Genomic DNA, 11,197 nt, shown 5'->3' with positions numbered 1-11,197 from the left:
CACTGTTGAAACGTAATTACACTCCAAGGTGTAAGTTTACACACAGGAATATGTTTACATACACACAAACAGAGAGTGAGACACCCACTGTGCTGTAAATGGAAGCACGGGGGTCATCCATCAGTTGACCCTTGACCTTTCTATGTTTAAAGCATCTCTGCACATCTCACAAACCTGTCCTGTTCTGAAATGCTTATATCCACATTCATAAAAGTTAATAAGTATTGAATTCACTCTTGAATAGGTAATGAATTCACTCCTGGTTCACTGCTGGCTGGGCATGTTGGCTATTCATGGCTTTAATCAGATTTTGTTGGAAGTCTGGTGTAATTTCATGGATATTTATATGATATAGATTGAGACAAATATAATTTCATTCCATGTCAGTTAAATTAGTATCATTACATTGCTCAAAACAAGGCTGTTCGATGGCTTGAAAAAAAGAGAAGACCAGAAAATGAAAAAGAGATTGAGAACGAGAAAGAAAATGGTTTCAAAAGTTGTAGAGGGGATGAATTGTTGGCTCATGGCTTCAGATCTCTGGATCAATCTGGGTCATAGCCTATGGTCACTTTCAGTCGCTAAACCTGCCCCTCTCACCACAAGACAAATCACAGCAGCTTTCTCCTTTTCATCAGGAAATCCTTCTCTCCCTCAGTCTCACTCTTTCACTCTCTCTCTATCTCTCTCTCTCTCTTACAAAGGCTTTGCGTGGCTAGGCAACCAAACATGAACCCATGTATCCAATGACTCATCTTATGTAGAGCACAAACATACCAGAGGAGGCTGGTGGGAGGAGCTATAGGTGGACAGGCTCATTGTAATGGCTGTAATGGAATAAATGGAACGGTATCAAACACATCAAACATATGGAAACCACATCTTTGGCTCCGTTCCAACTATTTCATTCCAGCCATATAGCTCCACCCACCAGCTACCTCTGCAACACAAACAATTTGGATTTCTAGTTTAAATTTCATATGAAAATAGTGTGACAGAAATGCTGAGCTAGCTAGACACATGGTACAACATTTTTCAAGCTCCAATTTACCTCAGGGGTAGAATACTTTCCTTCTGAAATTTCAGTCACTCTTCTCTTTTCACCCACGAAGTTCATGGGATCCCACCAACATGCTTGCAGCAGAGACGGAGGGAGAAAGAGTGAAATGGGGAAAGGACACTGGTGTTGTCCGTTTTATTTTTGCACTGTGATACAAAAAGCAGCAACGGTGTGCTTTAGGACCATGCGGACGCCTCAGAGATGTCGGGTAAGCTGTTCAGCGGATTCAGACGGCTGGATTTAGGGCTGGCGGACACCACAGAGCATGCAAACAGGCTGTGTGAAGGCAAAGCTTCTGAAAGGTTGGATCAGCATAATGCTGCTGTCTGCAGCTGCTGTCTCCTGTGTGGTGCACTTTTTCTCCCAGTTGTAAAATAACAAAATGCAGAGCAGAAACTGACTACTCTTTAGTTGACTGATGCAGCTGGCAAGGTAACTGATGTTTGACTTAACAGACATTTTAAACAAAGTATTTTTAAAGTAAATTAACTTGACTAGTTTCAGTCAGTTGATTTTTATTTTTTTATTTTTTTATTTCACCTTTATTTAACCAGGTAAGCCAGTTGAGAACAAGTTCTCATTTACAACTGCGACCTGGCCAAGATAAAGCATAGCAGTGCGATAAAAACAACAACACAGAGTTACATATGGGGTAAAAAAACATAAAGTCAAAAATACAACAGAAAATATATATATACAGTGTGTGCAAATGTAGCAAGTTATGGAGGTAAGGCAATAAATAGGCTATAGTGCAAAATAATTACAATTAGTATTAACACTGGAATGCTAGATGTGCAAGAGATTATGTGCAAATAGAGATACTGGGGTGCAAAAGAGCAAAATAAAAACAATATAGGGATGAGGTACCATTAGAGCTAGCCAAAAGTTGGCTAATGTTAGCTAGCTGGTTAGCTCACTGACTTTAGCTATTATTTTTGCCTCAATCACACTAGACCTGAATCAGATGATGAAACTAGCGGCCAAATGATTGAAGATCAATATTCTGAAGTTTTTTGACAGCGCAATGTTAGTTTTTATTAGTCAGTATAGCAATGTAACCTTATTGATCTGTCAGTTTCCCTAGCTAATTCCCTACTTTTCACACTGACACGCTATAAACAGCTCTACAGGCTACACTGTCATGGTGCACAGTCAGTAAACAACACTATGCTCATCATGGCTTAGCAGGATCAGATGGTGACAGGTGTCCCAGCAGGGTCAGACAGCCAGGGAAGACCAGTCTCACGGAGCTCAGGTGAATTTTGCAGTATATTATAACAATCAGTCAATGGATACAAAGTTACATCTTGAGTTGATGGGTAGGCTACAGTCTCGGATCTGGGAATAATGTTAATTTCAATTATTGAACCATTGATTCTATTCTTGGATAATATAATGTATAAATGTACACAGAGGTAATTCTTTGTCATCTGAACAGGATCAGATGGTGACAGGGATCTCAGCAGGGTCAGGCAACCAGGGAAGACCAGTCTGTGATGACGCTGAGGTGAACTTTTGCAGATACAACACTTTATTCTCTGTGCAGCAAACACTGGACAAGCCAGAAGCATTGAAGATTGAAACTATTTTAAGGCAGTCTGACAAACCTCTAAAGTTGATTTCCAAACTGTATCAAGGGTTGATAGAGACTTTTCTTGATGACACAAAACATGTCATACAAAGATGTGAGGAAGACCTGGGAGACACTATTGATGATCATGAATGGATACAGATAAAGTATTTTGAATGCCCAGGCATGCTCATATAATCTCAAACATAAATTACTGCAGTTTAAGACCATCCACAGAACATACTATATGCCAGTGAAACTGAATATCATGCACTCAGAAATGCTGGAGGTGTAAAACACTAAAGGGGACATATTTGCATATGTTATGATCTTGTGAAGGCTGGCTGAAATCTTTTATCTCAGCATGTCTTCAGATTCTCCCTTCTCCCTGTTTTTGTTTGCTTGGAAATGTTGATATTGGAGACTGTTATCAGAAGAAACTGTGTAACCTAGCATTTATAGCTGCTAAGAAATGCATTGCCATGAATTGGAAGGATGGTTATCCTCCCACAATGTCACAATGGATGGCAGAAATGTCAAGTTATGTCTCACTAGATTTGATTTATTACAAGATTACGGGTACACTGTGCAACTTTCATAAATTCTGGGTGCTTTATTTGGAATACTGTATGACAAAAGGGGGTCTGCATTGAAAACATACAAGCAGTTACAAATATATTGTATTTTTTTCATGGCACATGAGACACCTGTCTGATTTGTGCCTGTCTCAGTGGACTAATCCATTGAGGAGGCCGCGGGGATGCCATGGTCCAAGAATATGGGGATTGTGGCTCAGATGTACAAGGCACGTCTCTCTCCAGAATGCGCTCTCTCCCACCATTTCGTGGGTATTCATTGATTCATAACTTAATTGTGTGGATTGTTTGCTGTGTCTATCAATTCCCCATTTCATATATCACCAATAGTAGCCTACATTTAGCCTACCGTTAATTCCCATAATTTCTAATCTGCAATGTTTGTTTGGTTAAAGGTCATTTCTGTTTATGCATTCAAAATATTATTATTATTATTACAGCCATTTACCATTCTCATTGTCAGAGTGGACATGTGTTTTGCAGAACCCACAACCTATGCTACACTTGTGAGAAACAAGTTTTTGTTTATTTCATTCCATTTACGAGTTTTGTCAATTTATTGATCGTCTTTTGTTTGAAACGCTCCTGTCAATGTTGATTAAGGACACGCACCTGATTACGCATATAGAAGTAGGACTAGTCTACCTGGCCTGCGCGCAAATGCAGGCCTATAAATGTGCCCATTTGGGGATGTTTGATAGTATTTCTGATTGTCTTAACTCACCACCACTAATGAGCTGTGGAGCTTCTCAAAGTAATTTTTCTTCACCTCAAACATCAAGTTAACAATGTCTGTTTTTAGAATCAATTGAGAATGACAAAAGTTCCTCAAAGTATTTGAACAATATTTCCAGCATTCTTCCTTTCGATAACCACTCAGCATGAAAGGGAAAAATGTCATGCTCTGATCCAGTGGAAACGTCATAAAATACACCTTTTACAAATAGCCTGCAGCTGTGTCTGTCCCGAACTCACTGACTCTAAACTCTGAGGGCCCAGAATATGTTATACAATGTTTCAAGTTAGCTAGTGCAAGTTTCTGGGCGACCCAGTTGATAGTTGATACAATGTTTCAAGTTCGTTGCAGACATGCCATGCGTATACAGTACCTGCAGGCTGCAATGTTTTTATGCGTTGGCTTTATGTAGGCTATTTCTACAGTCGTGATCAAAAGTTTTGAGAATGACACAAGTATTGGTGTCCACAAAGTTTGCTGCCTCAGTGTTGATGATGGCAATTTCATATACTCCAGAATGTCATGAAGAGTGATCAGATGAATTGTAATTAATTGCAAAGTCCCTCTTTGCATGAAAATGAACTTAATCCCCAAAAAACATTTCCCCTGCATCTCAGCCCTGCCACAAAAGGACCAGCTGACATCATGTCAGTGATTGTCTCATTAACACAGGTGAGAGTGTTGACAAGGACAAGGCTGGAGATCACTCTGTCATGCTGATTGAGTCAGAATAACAGACTGGAAGCTTTAAAAGGAGGGTGGTGCTTGAAATCATTGTTCTTCCTCTGTCAACCATGGTTACCTGCAAGTAAACATGTGCCGTCATCATTGCTTTGCACAAAAAGGGCTTCACAGGCAAGGATATTGCTGCTAGTACGATTGCACCTAAATCAACCAATTACCGGATCATCAAGAACTTCAAGGAGAGAGGTTAAATTGTTGTGAAGAAGGCGTCAGGGCGCCCAAGAAAGTCCAGCAAGCGCCAGGACCGTCTCCTAAAGTTGATTCAGCTGCAGGATCGGGGCACCACCAGTGCAGAGCTTGCTCAGGAATGGCAGCAGGCAGGTGTGAGTGTATCTGCATGCACAGTGAGGCGAAGACTTTTGGAGGATGGCCTGGTGTCAAGAAGGGCAGCAAAGAGGCCACTTCTCTCCAGGAAAAACATCAGGGACAGACTGATATTCTGCAAAAGGTACAGGGATTGGACTGCTGAGGACTGGGGTAGAGTCATTTTCTCTGATGAATCCCCTTTCCGATTGTTTGGGCCATCCGGAAAATACCTTGTCCGGAGAAGACAAGGTGAGCGCTACCATCAGTCCTGTGTCATGCCAACAGTAAAGCATCCTGAGACCATTCATGTGTGGAGTTGCTTCTCAGCCAAGAGAGTAGGCTCACTCACAATTTTGCCTAAGAACACAGCCATGAATAAAGAATGGTACCAACACATCCTCCGAGAGCAACTTCTCCCAACCATCCAAGAACAGTTTGGTGACGACCAATGCCTTTTCCAGCATGATGGAGCACCTTGCCATAAGGCAAAAGTGATAACTAAGTGGCTCGGGGAACAAAACATCAACATTTTTGGTCCATGGCCAGGAAACTTCCCAGACCTTAATCCCATTGAAAACTTGTGGTCGATCCTCAAGAGGCGGGTGGACAAACAAAAACCCACAACTTCTGACAAACTCCAAGCATTGATTATGCAAGAATGGGCGACCATCAGTCAGGATGTGGCCCAGACGTTAATTGACAGCATGCCAGGGCGGATTGCAGAGGTCTTGAAAAAGAAGGGTCAACACTGCAAATATTGACTCTTTGCATAAACTGAATGTCATTGTCAATTAATGCCTTTGACACTTATGGAATACTTGTAATTATACTTCAGTGTACCATAGTAACTACTGACATAAAGATATAAGAACACTGAAGCAGCAAACTTTGTGGAGACCAATACTTGTGTCATTCTCAAAACTTTTGACCACGACTGTACATAGTTGGCAATGGCAATAAAAGTTACTTTTAGATTTGTACAATTTTAATTAAGATTTAGATAGAATGTAGATTAACCACAGACAAGGATTTTGAGATACAAAGACTATTATAAATGAAATGAAACTGTTCCATGAAAATGTGCACATGAAAATCATAACTGGCATGCAGATTATGAAATTAACTGAGGAGGATGATCCTCCCCTTCCTCCTCTCAGGAGCCTCCACTGACTGACATTGTCACGTTCGTTGAATATACGTACATGTTTATTAACTTATAAACACAACGACAAAACAACAAACCGAAACGTGAAGTCCAAGGTAGAACACACAACATACCTTACACGGAACAAGATCCCACAACTAGACAGTGCCAATAGGCTGCCTAAGTATGGTCCCCAATCAGAGACAACGAGCGACAGCTGCCTCTGATTGGGAACCACACTGGCCAACATAGAAATACACATACTAGATACAACAACATAGAACATTCACACCCTGACTCAACATATATGAGTCCCCTGAGTCAGGGCATGACAGACATGTTGTCCACCCAATCTAAAGATCAGAGAATGAATCTAGTACTGAAAGCATAAGCTACAGCTAGCTAGCACTGCAGTGCATAAAATGTGGTGAGTAGTTCACTCAAAGAGAGAGAAAGACAATAGTTGAACAGTTTTGAACAAATTAATTTCTTCCAAAATTAAGGAGAAGCGAGAGAGAGAGAGAACTAGCTATATTTGGTTGTGGTTTTTAAAAACGTTCACTTAGGGAGCTGAATGCAGCTAGCTAGTTTAGCCTACTCAAACACCCGGCTCAAACTGAGAGGGATGCTATGTTAGCTAGGTGGCTATGGCTATCCAACACTGGAACTCTTCCAAGTCAAGGTAAGCTTTTGGTTTTATAAATGTATTGCCACCGGGTCCCACCGGAGTAACTGCTAAACTGCTTTCTGACTGTACACTGTACTGCATGATTGTATGATTGTAGTGGGTTTACTAACGCGTTAGTTCTAGTAGCTATGTTGACTATGAGGTGACAACGATGTAGACTGTGTGTAGCGGTTGGCAGTCATGATATGAAGGTTTGGCTTGGAAATGAATTTTTTGACTGGTCACAGACAGCTGATGTGTTGGGCACTGAAGTGCACAAGCGAAAGGAAAAGGTGAGAGGAGGAAAGCACGTAGATAATTGCGAGAAGGAATTACAGTATATACCATATACAAGGAGCAAAGTGATCATGCTGTTTCTATATGGCTGCTATGAAAGTGTTTGCGTGTGATCAGGGTGTATTCATTCCGCCGATTCTGTTGAAAAACGGAAGCAAACGGAACGAACGAGGATAAACATAGCTGAATTTGTCCAATAGAAACTCTCATTTGCAACTGTTTGACTAACGATTACTCCCTAGATCAGATAGATGCGCATGGTGATATTGAATGTGTCACTGTCTGTCACCTTGATTACAAAAAATTATCTCGACCTGTGCACCTACGTTGTAAACTTTCATTCATAGGCTAGGTTGTAGCAACCTCATGATGGGTACAGAGAAAATGTGAGTATCATGTAGTAGCCTAAACCTACCGATTTTACAATGAGCTGGGTGAATGGAATATGAATGACAGTCATCCAATATGCTGTAATAGAAATAAGGCCATGCTCACAAAAAAAAGATAATCCTCCCTCATCTTAAACGGCACTGACCACCACTAATGTCACTTCATGCTGCAAGACCTCTGATAGGTTGGAGGACATCCTCCGGAAGTTGTCATAATTACTGTGTACAGGAAAGTATTCAGACTCTGAAAGTATTCAGACTTCTAAAAACCTGTTTTCGCTTTGTCATTATGGGGTATTGTGTGTAGGTTGATGAGGACATTTTTAGATTTAATTCATTAAAAGAATAAGGCTGTAATGTAACAAAATGTGGAAAAAGTCAAGGGGTGTGAATACTTTCCGAATTCACTGTAAGTGAGAACCAAGAGCCTCCTAGGTACTGTATTGAAGTCAATGTACCCAGAGGAGGACAGAAGCTAGCTGTCCTCCCGCTACACCATGGTACTACCCTACAGAGTGCTGCTGAGGCTACTGTAGATCTTCATTGCAAAACAGTGTGTTTTAATCAATTATTTGGTGACATGTGAATATATTTAGTATAGTTGTATCTAAAAATTATAACTTTTTAATGTTTCACTATTTTTATTTTTATGAAATTCACTGAGGAGGACAGTCCTCCCCTTCCTCCTCTGAGGAGCCTCCACTGATTCATATATAATTCCTCTCAGTAACTAGTCTATTCTTCTATACTGCTTCATTGCAATCTTGTAGGCCTAATCCCCAATGACTTTTTAATAGACTCTTGTTGACAATGTAGAGGTCCTCAAGCCAGCTGGCAGTTGACCATGGTCATGATGTTGGGGGAGTTGGACAGCGTTTGGAGCTTTTCGTTGGGACCAGCACAGCACTGTAGCTAATATAATACAAGGAGCTCCACTCGGCTGTAGCCCCGGTCCAAAGAATACCTCAGTGCTCGGCCTAGTCTCAGCTCGCCGTGTGGAGGAGAGTAGAGCGGCGGTGACAACATTTACATTACAACATTATTCCAGATGGAGTAGAGGAACGACCAACCAACAGACCAACTGCTGCTGACCTACTTTTCACTCACATTTTTCACTTTTCCTCCTGCTTTTCAAAATGACTCCCCTTACTTCTTTCTGTTCTGACCATGGTTAGAAATTGCAGTTTTTTAACTAATAGAATAAACGCCACTACCATGGCATTGTGGTGGTTTTTATTTTATAAAAGGAAAATAAGTTCTGGAGACTTGTGAGTTTCTCCACATTTGTTATTTTGTGTAGGCTGGTCTACGTGAGGGCGTGGGGTTTGTTTTCAGTGGTCCAGGGACTCTTGACTGATGCTATCTGTGTTTCCCTGTCATTCAGTTCTCATACAGTACACAAACTCATATCAATGGAAATGATGCAACACATATTGGCTATGACAAAAGGCTTCCATGTTGGAGGATTACTAAGGAGGGATAGGAAATGATGACACAGCATAGTTGAGCTCTGCAGCTCAGTGTGTGACAGTTACTCAATCAGAAAACCACTCCACACAGAAACGTTATAACATTCGGGTTATGATCAGTTTATAGCAGGGGTAATGCAGTTTTAAAGCTTATTTCCTGCAATTCTGCACATTTCACCATGGGGCTGAGAGAAAAATGTTACAGTTTTTAAATGAATTTCCTGCAATTCTACACATTTTGCCATATCTTATGTGTGGTCATACCTCTATACTGGTGCAGATTCTCATAACTCAGTAGCCTGTACTCTCTCAGTTCAGTCCAGGCTACTATGGTCCAGAAGGGCCTCCGGGCCTGCCGCCTACAACAACATCAAAATCTGATCAAAGCCATTGATAAGAAAGGTTCGATACTGGTTTCAGCGGGGTACACATATGAGATAGGGCGATTGTAGTAGAGAAGCCCAGACACACACTGCTGCAATACATGTATCTAGGAGTTGAAGGCAACTACTGAAGGCCTCCTCCTCTATAATGTATCACTGTTATCTCTCAATCAGCAAGTCATGGGAAAACAAGGTGAGCTGACCTCATAGCTGCCTATCCAGGGCCGGATTACCGAACGGGCACGTAGGGCACGTGCCCCAGGGCCCCCGACCTCCAGGCCCCCCCCCAACCAAAAAAAAACATAGCATATGAACACATCATAATTGCAATTGCAAAATTTGTATAATTGCAGGAAATTGTCTTTAAAACTGCAGTATTTTCTCTCAGCATCATGGCAAAATGTGAAGAATAGCCTGAGATGAGCTATAAAACAGCACATTTTTCTCTCTACCCCATGGCAACATTTGTTGAATTGTAGAAAATGTGCTTTAAAACTGAAAAATATATATATCAGCCTTATGACAAAATGTGTAGCATAGCATTATAAAACTGCACATTTTTCAATCTGCCTCATGGCAAAATGTGTTGAAATGTAGGAAGTTAGCTGTCATCCCCCTCACAAAAAAAGTTGTTTTTTTTTTTTTGGGGGGGGTGTTGGGGGGGCCCCTGGAGGTAGCTGCCCTGGGGCCCCAAATGTGGTAGTCCGGCCCTGTGCCTATCCCTATCTCACCAGTCTGCCTGCCTGATGCAGTAGACCCAGACACATAGACACATGCACACTGAGGTGGCCTGCTGTGGTCTGGGCAGAGGGCCCTGATGGCTTTCACAGAGAGAGCCCCCCGTATAATGGTTGGCTGCCAGGGCAGATGGATCTCTAGAGGTCTGCTGCCTCATCAGCCTCACAGGCTCTCTGATCCGGGTTCAGAGACAAGTATGGGGGACTTAGCCAACAACAAGCTACTGTATGTCTCATATTCACCAGCATAGTAAGGCTATTGCCTATCTAGATCTCTTCACATTCAAGGAATGTTCAGGTGAAGTTTATTGAAAATATATTTTTTTGTAATCTTTATTCCAGATACCCTCAGGCCAGGCATACCTTTTTGGGGGACGATGGATTGAAGCAGGAAGTCTGAGCTCTTCTGTGTCTTTGGTAGAACATGACTGCCCTCTTCTGGTAATTGAGAAAACCTACACAAAGATTTCAGGATGAACGCAGCATTCTCATCTTGAGTACACTGTGTTACATGCTGTTGTCTGTTGGTTATGCTAGGGGGCATAACTAGCAACTTAATTTAGTGACTATGAATGCAATAGTGATAATTCTTCAATCAAAAACAGACAATGAAATAACTGTCCTGTTTCATTTTCCTGGTCAGGATGTCTCATAATTCTCAACATGCTAAGAAAAATAATGTTGTGTAGAGTATATATTTGTGTGAGGATGTACCATTAAAAAACTTGGTTGAAGATGTCACGAAGTAGGTGACAATGCCTTAACCATATGTGTGTTGAAGGCCACTAGGGCCTCTTCCATCCTTGTCAAGGGGAGTGCTAACCTTCTCTCCTTTCATACAACACAAACACTCAATGTCAAATGACCACTATATATATGGCTGCTGGAGTATAAACTTCTCGGCTACGGTTGCTGAAATTTCTTCTACCAAAATGGCCAAATATACAATAACAGTTATAAAATATACTATTTCCTAATCGTGCAATTTTTTCTCTAAATCTAAATCAGTATTTATATACGTTTTTTCGTTATATCTACAAAAGGACCAGAATGCATTGCCCAAAATGTCCATATTATTGGTGTGAGCCAATGACATCGA

At 41.2% G+C, this 11,197-nt stretch overlaps 1 non-coding gene across 1 annotated transcript; it reads right to left on the bottom strand.

Annotated features, from left to right (window-relative positions):
* Positions 1-10,815: 10,815 nt before the first annotated feature.
* Positions 10,816-10,943, bottom strand: LOC121583738. The gene has a single exon (XR_006003595.2). It is a non-coding gene; the product is annotated as a U6atac minor spliceosomal RNA (small nuclear RNA).
* Positions 10,944-11,197: the final 254 nt, after the last annotated feature.

The sequence above is a fragment of the Coregonus clupeaformis genome, unplaced genomic scaffold (assembly GCF_020615455.1).
Source record: "Coregonus clupeaformis isolate EN_2021a unplaced genomic scaffold, ASM2061545v1 scaf1528, whole genome shotgun sequence".
NCBI classification, from domain to species: Eukaryota; Metazoa; Chordata; class Actinopteri; order Salmoniformes; family Salmonidae; genus Coregonus; species Coregonus clupeaformis.
The sequence above is the reverse complement of the archived record's forward strand: the minus strand, read 5'-3'. Positions and strand labels throughout refer to the sequence as shown.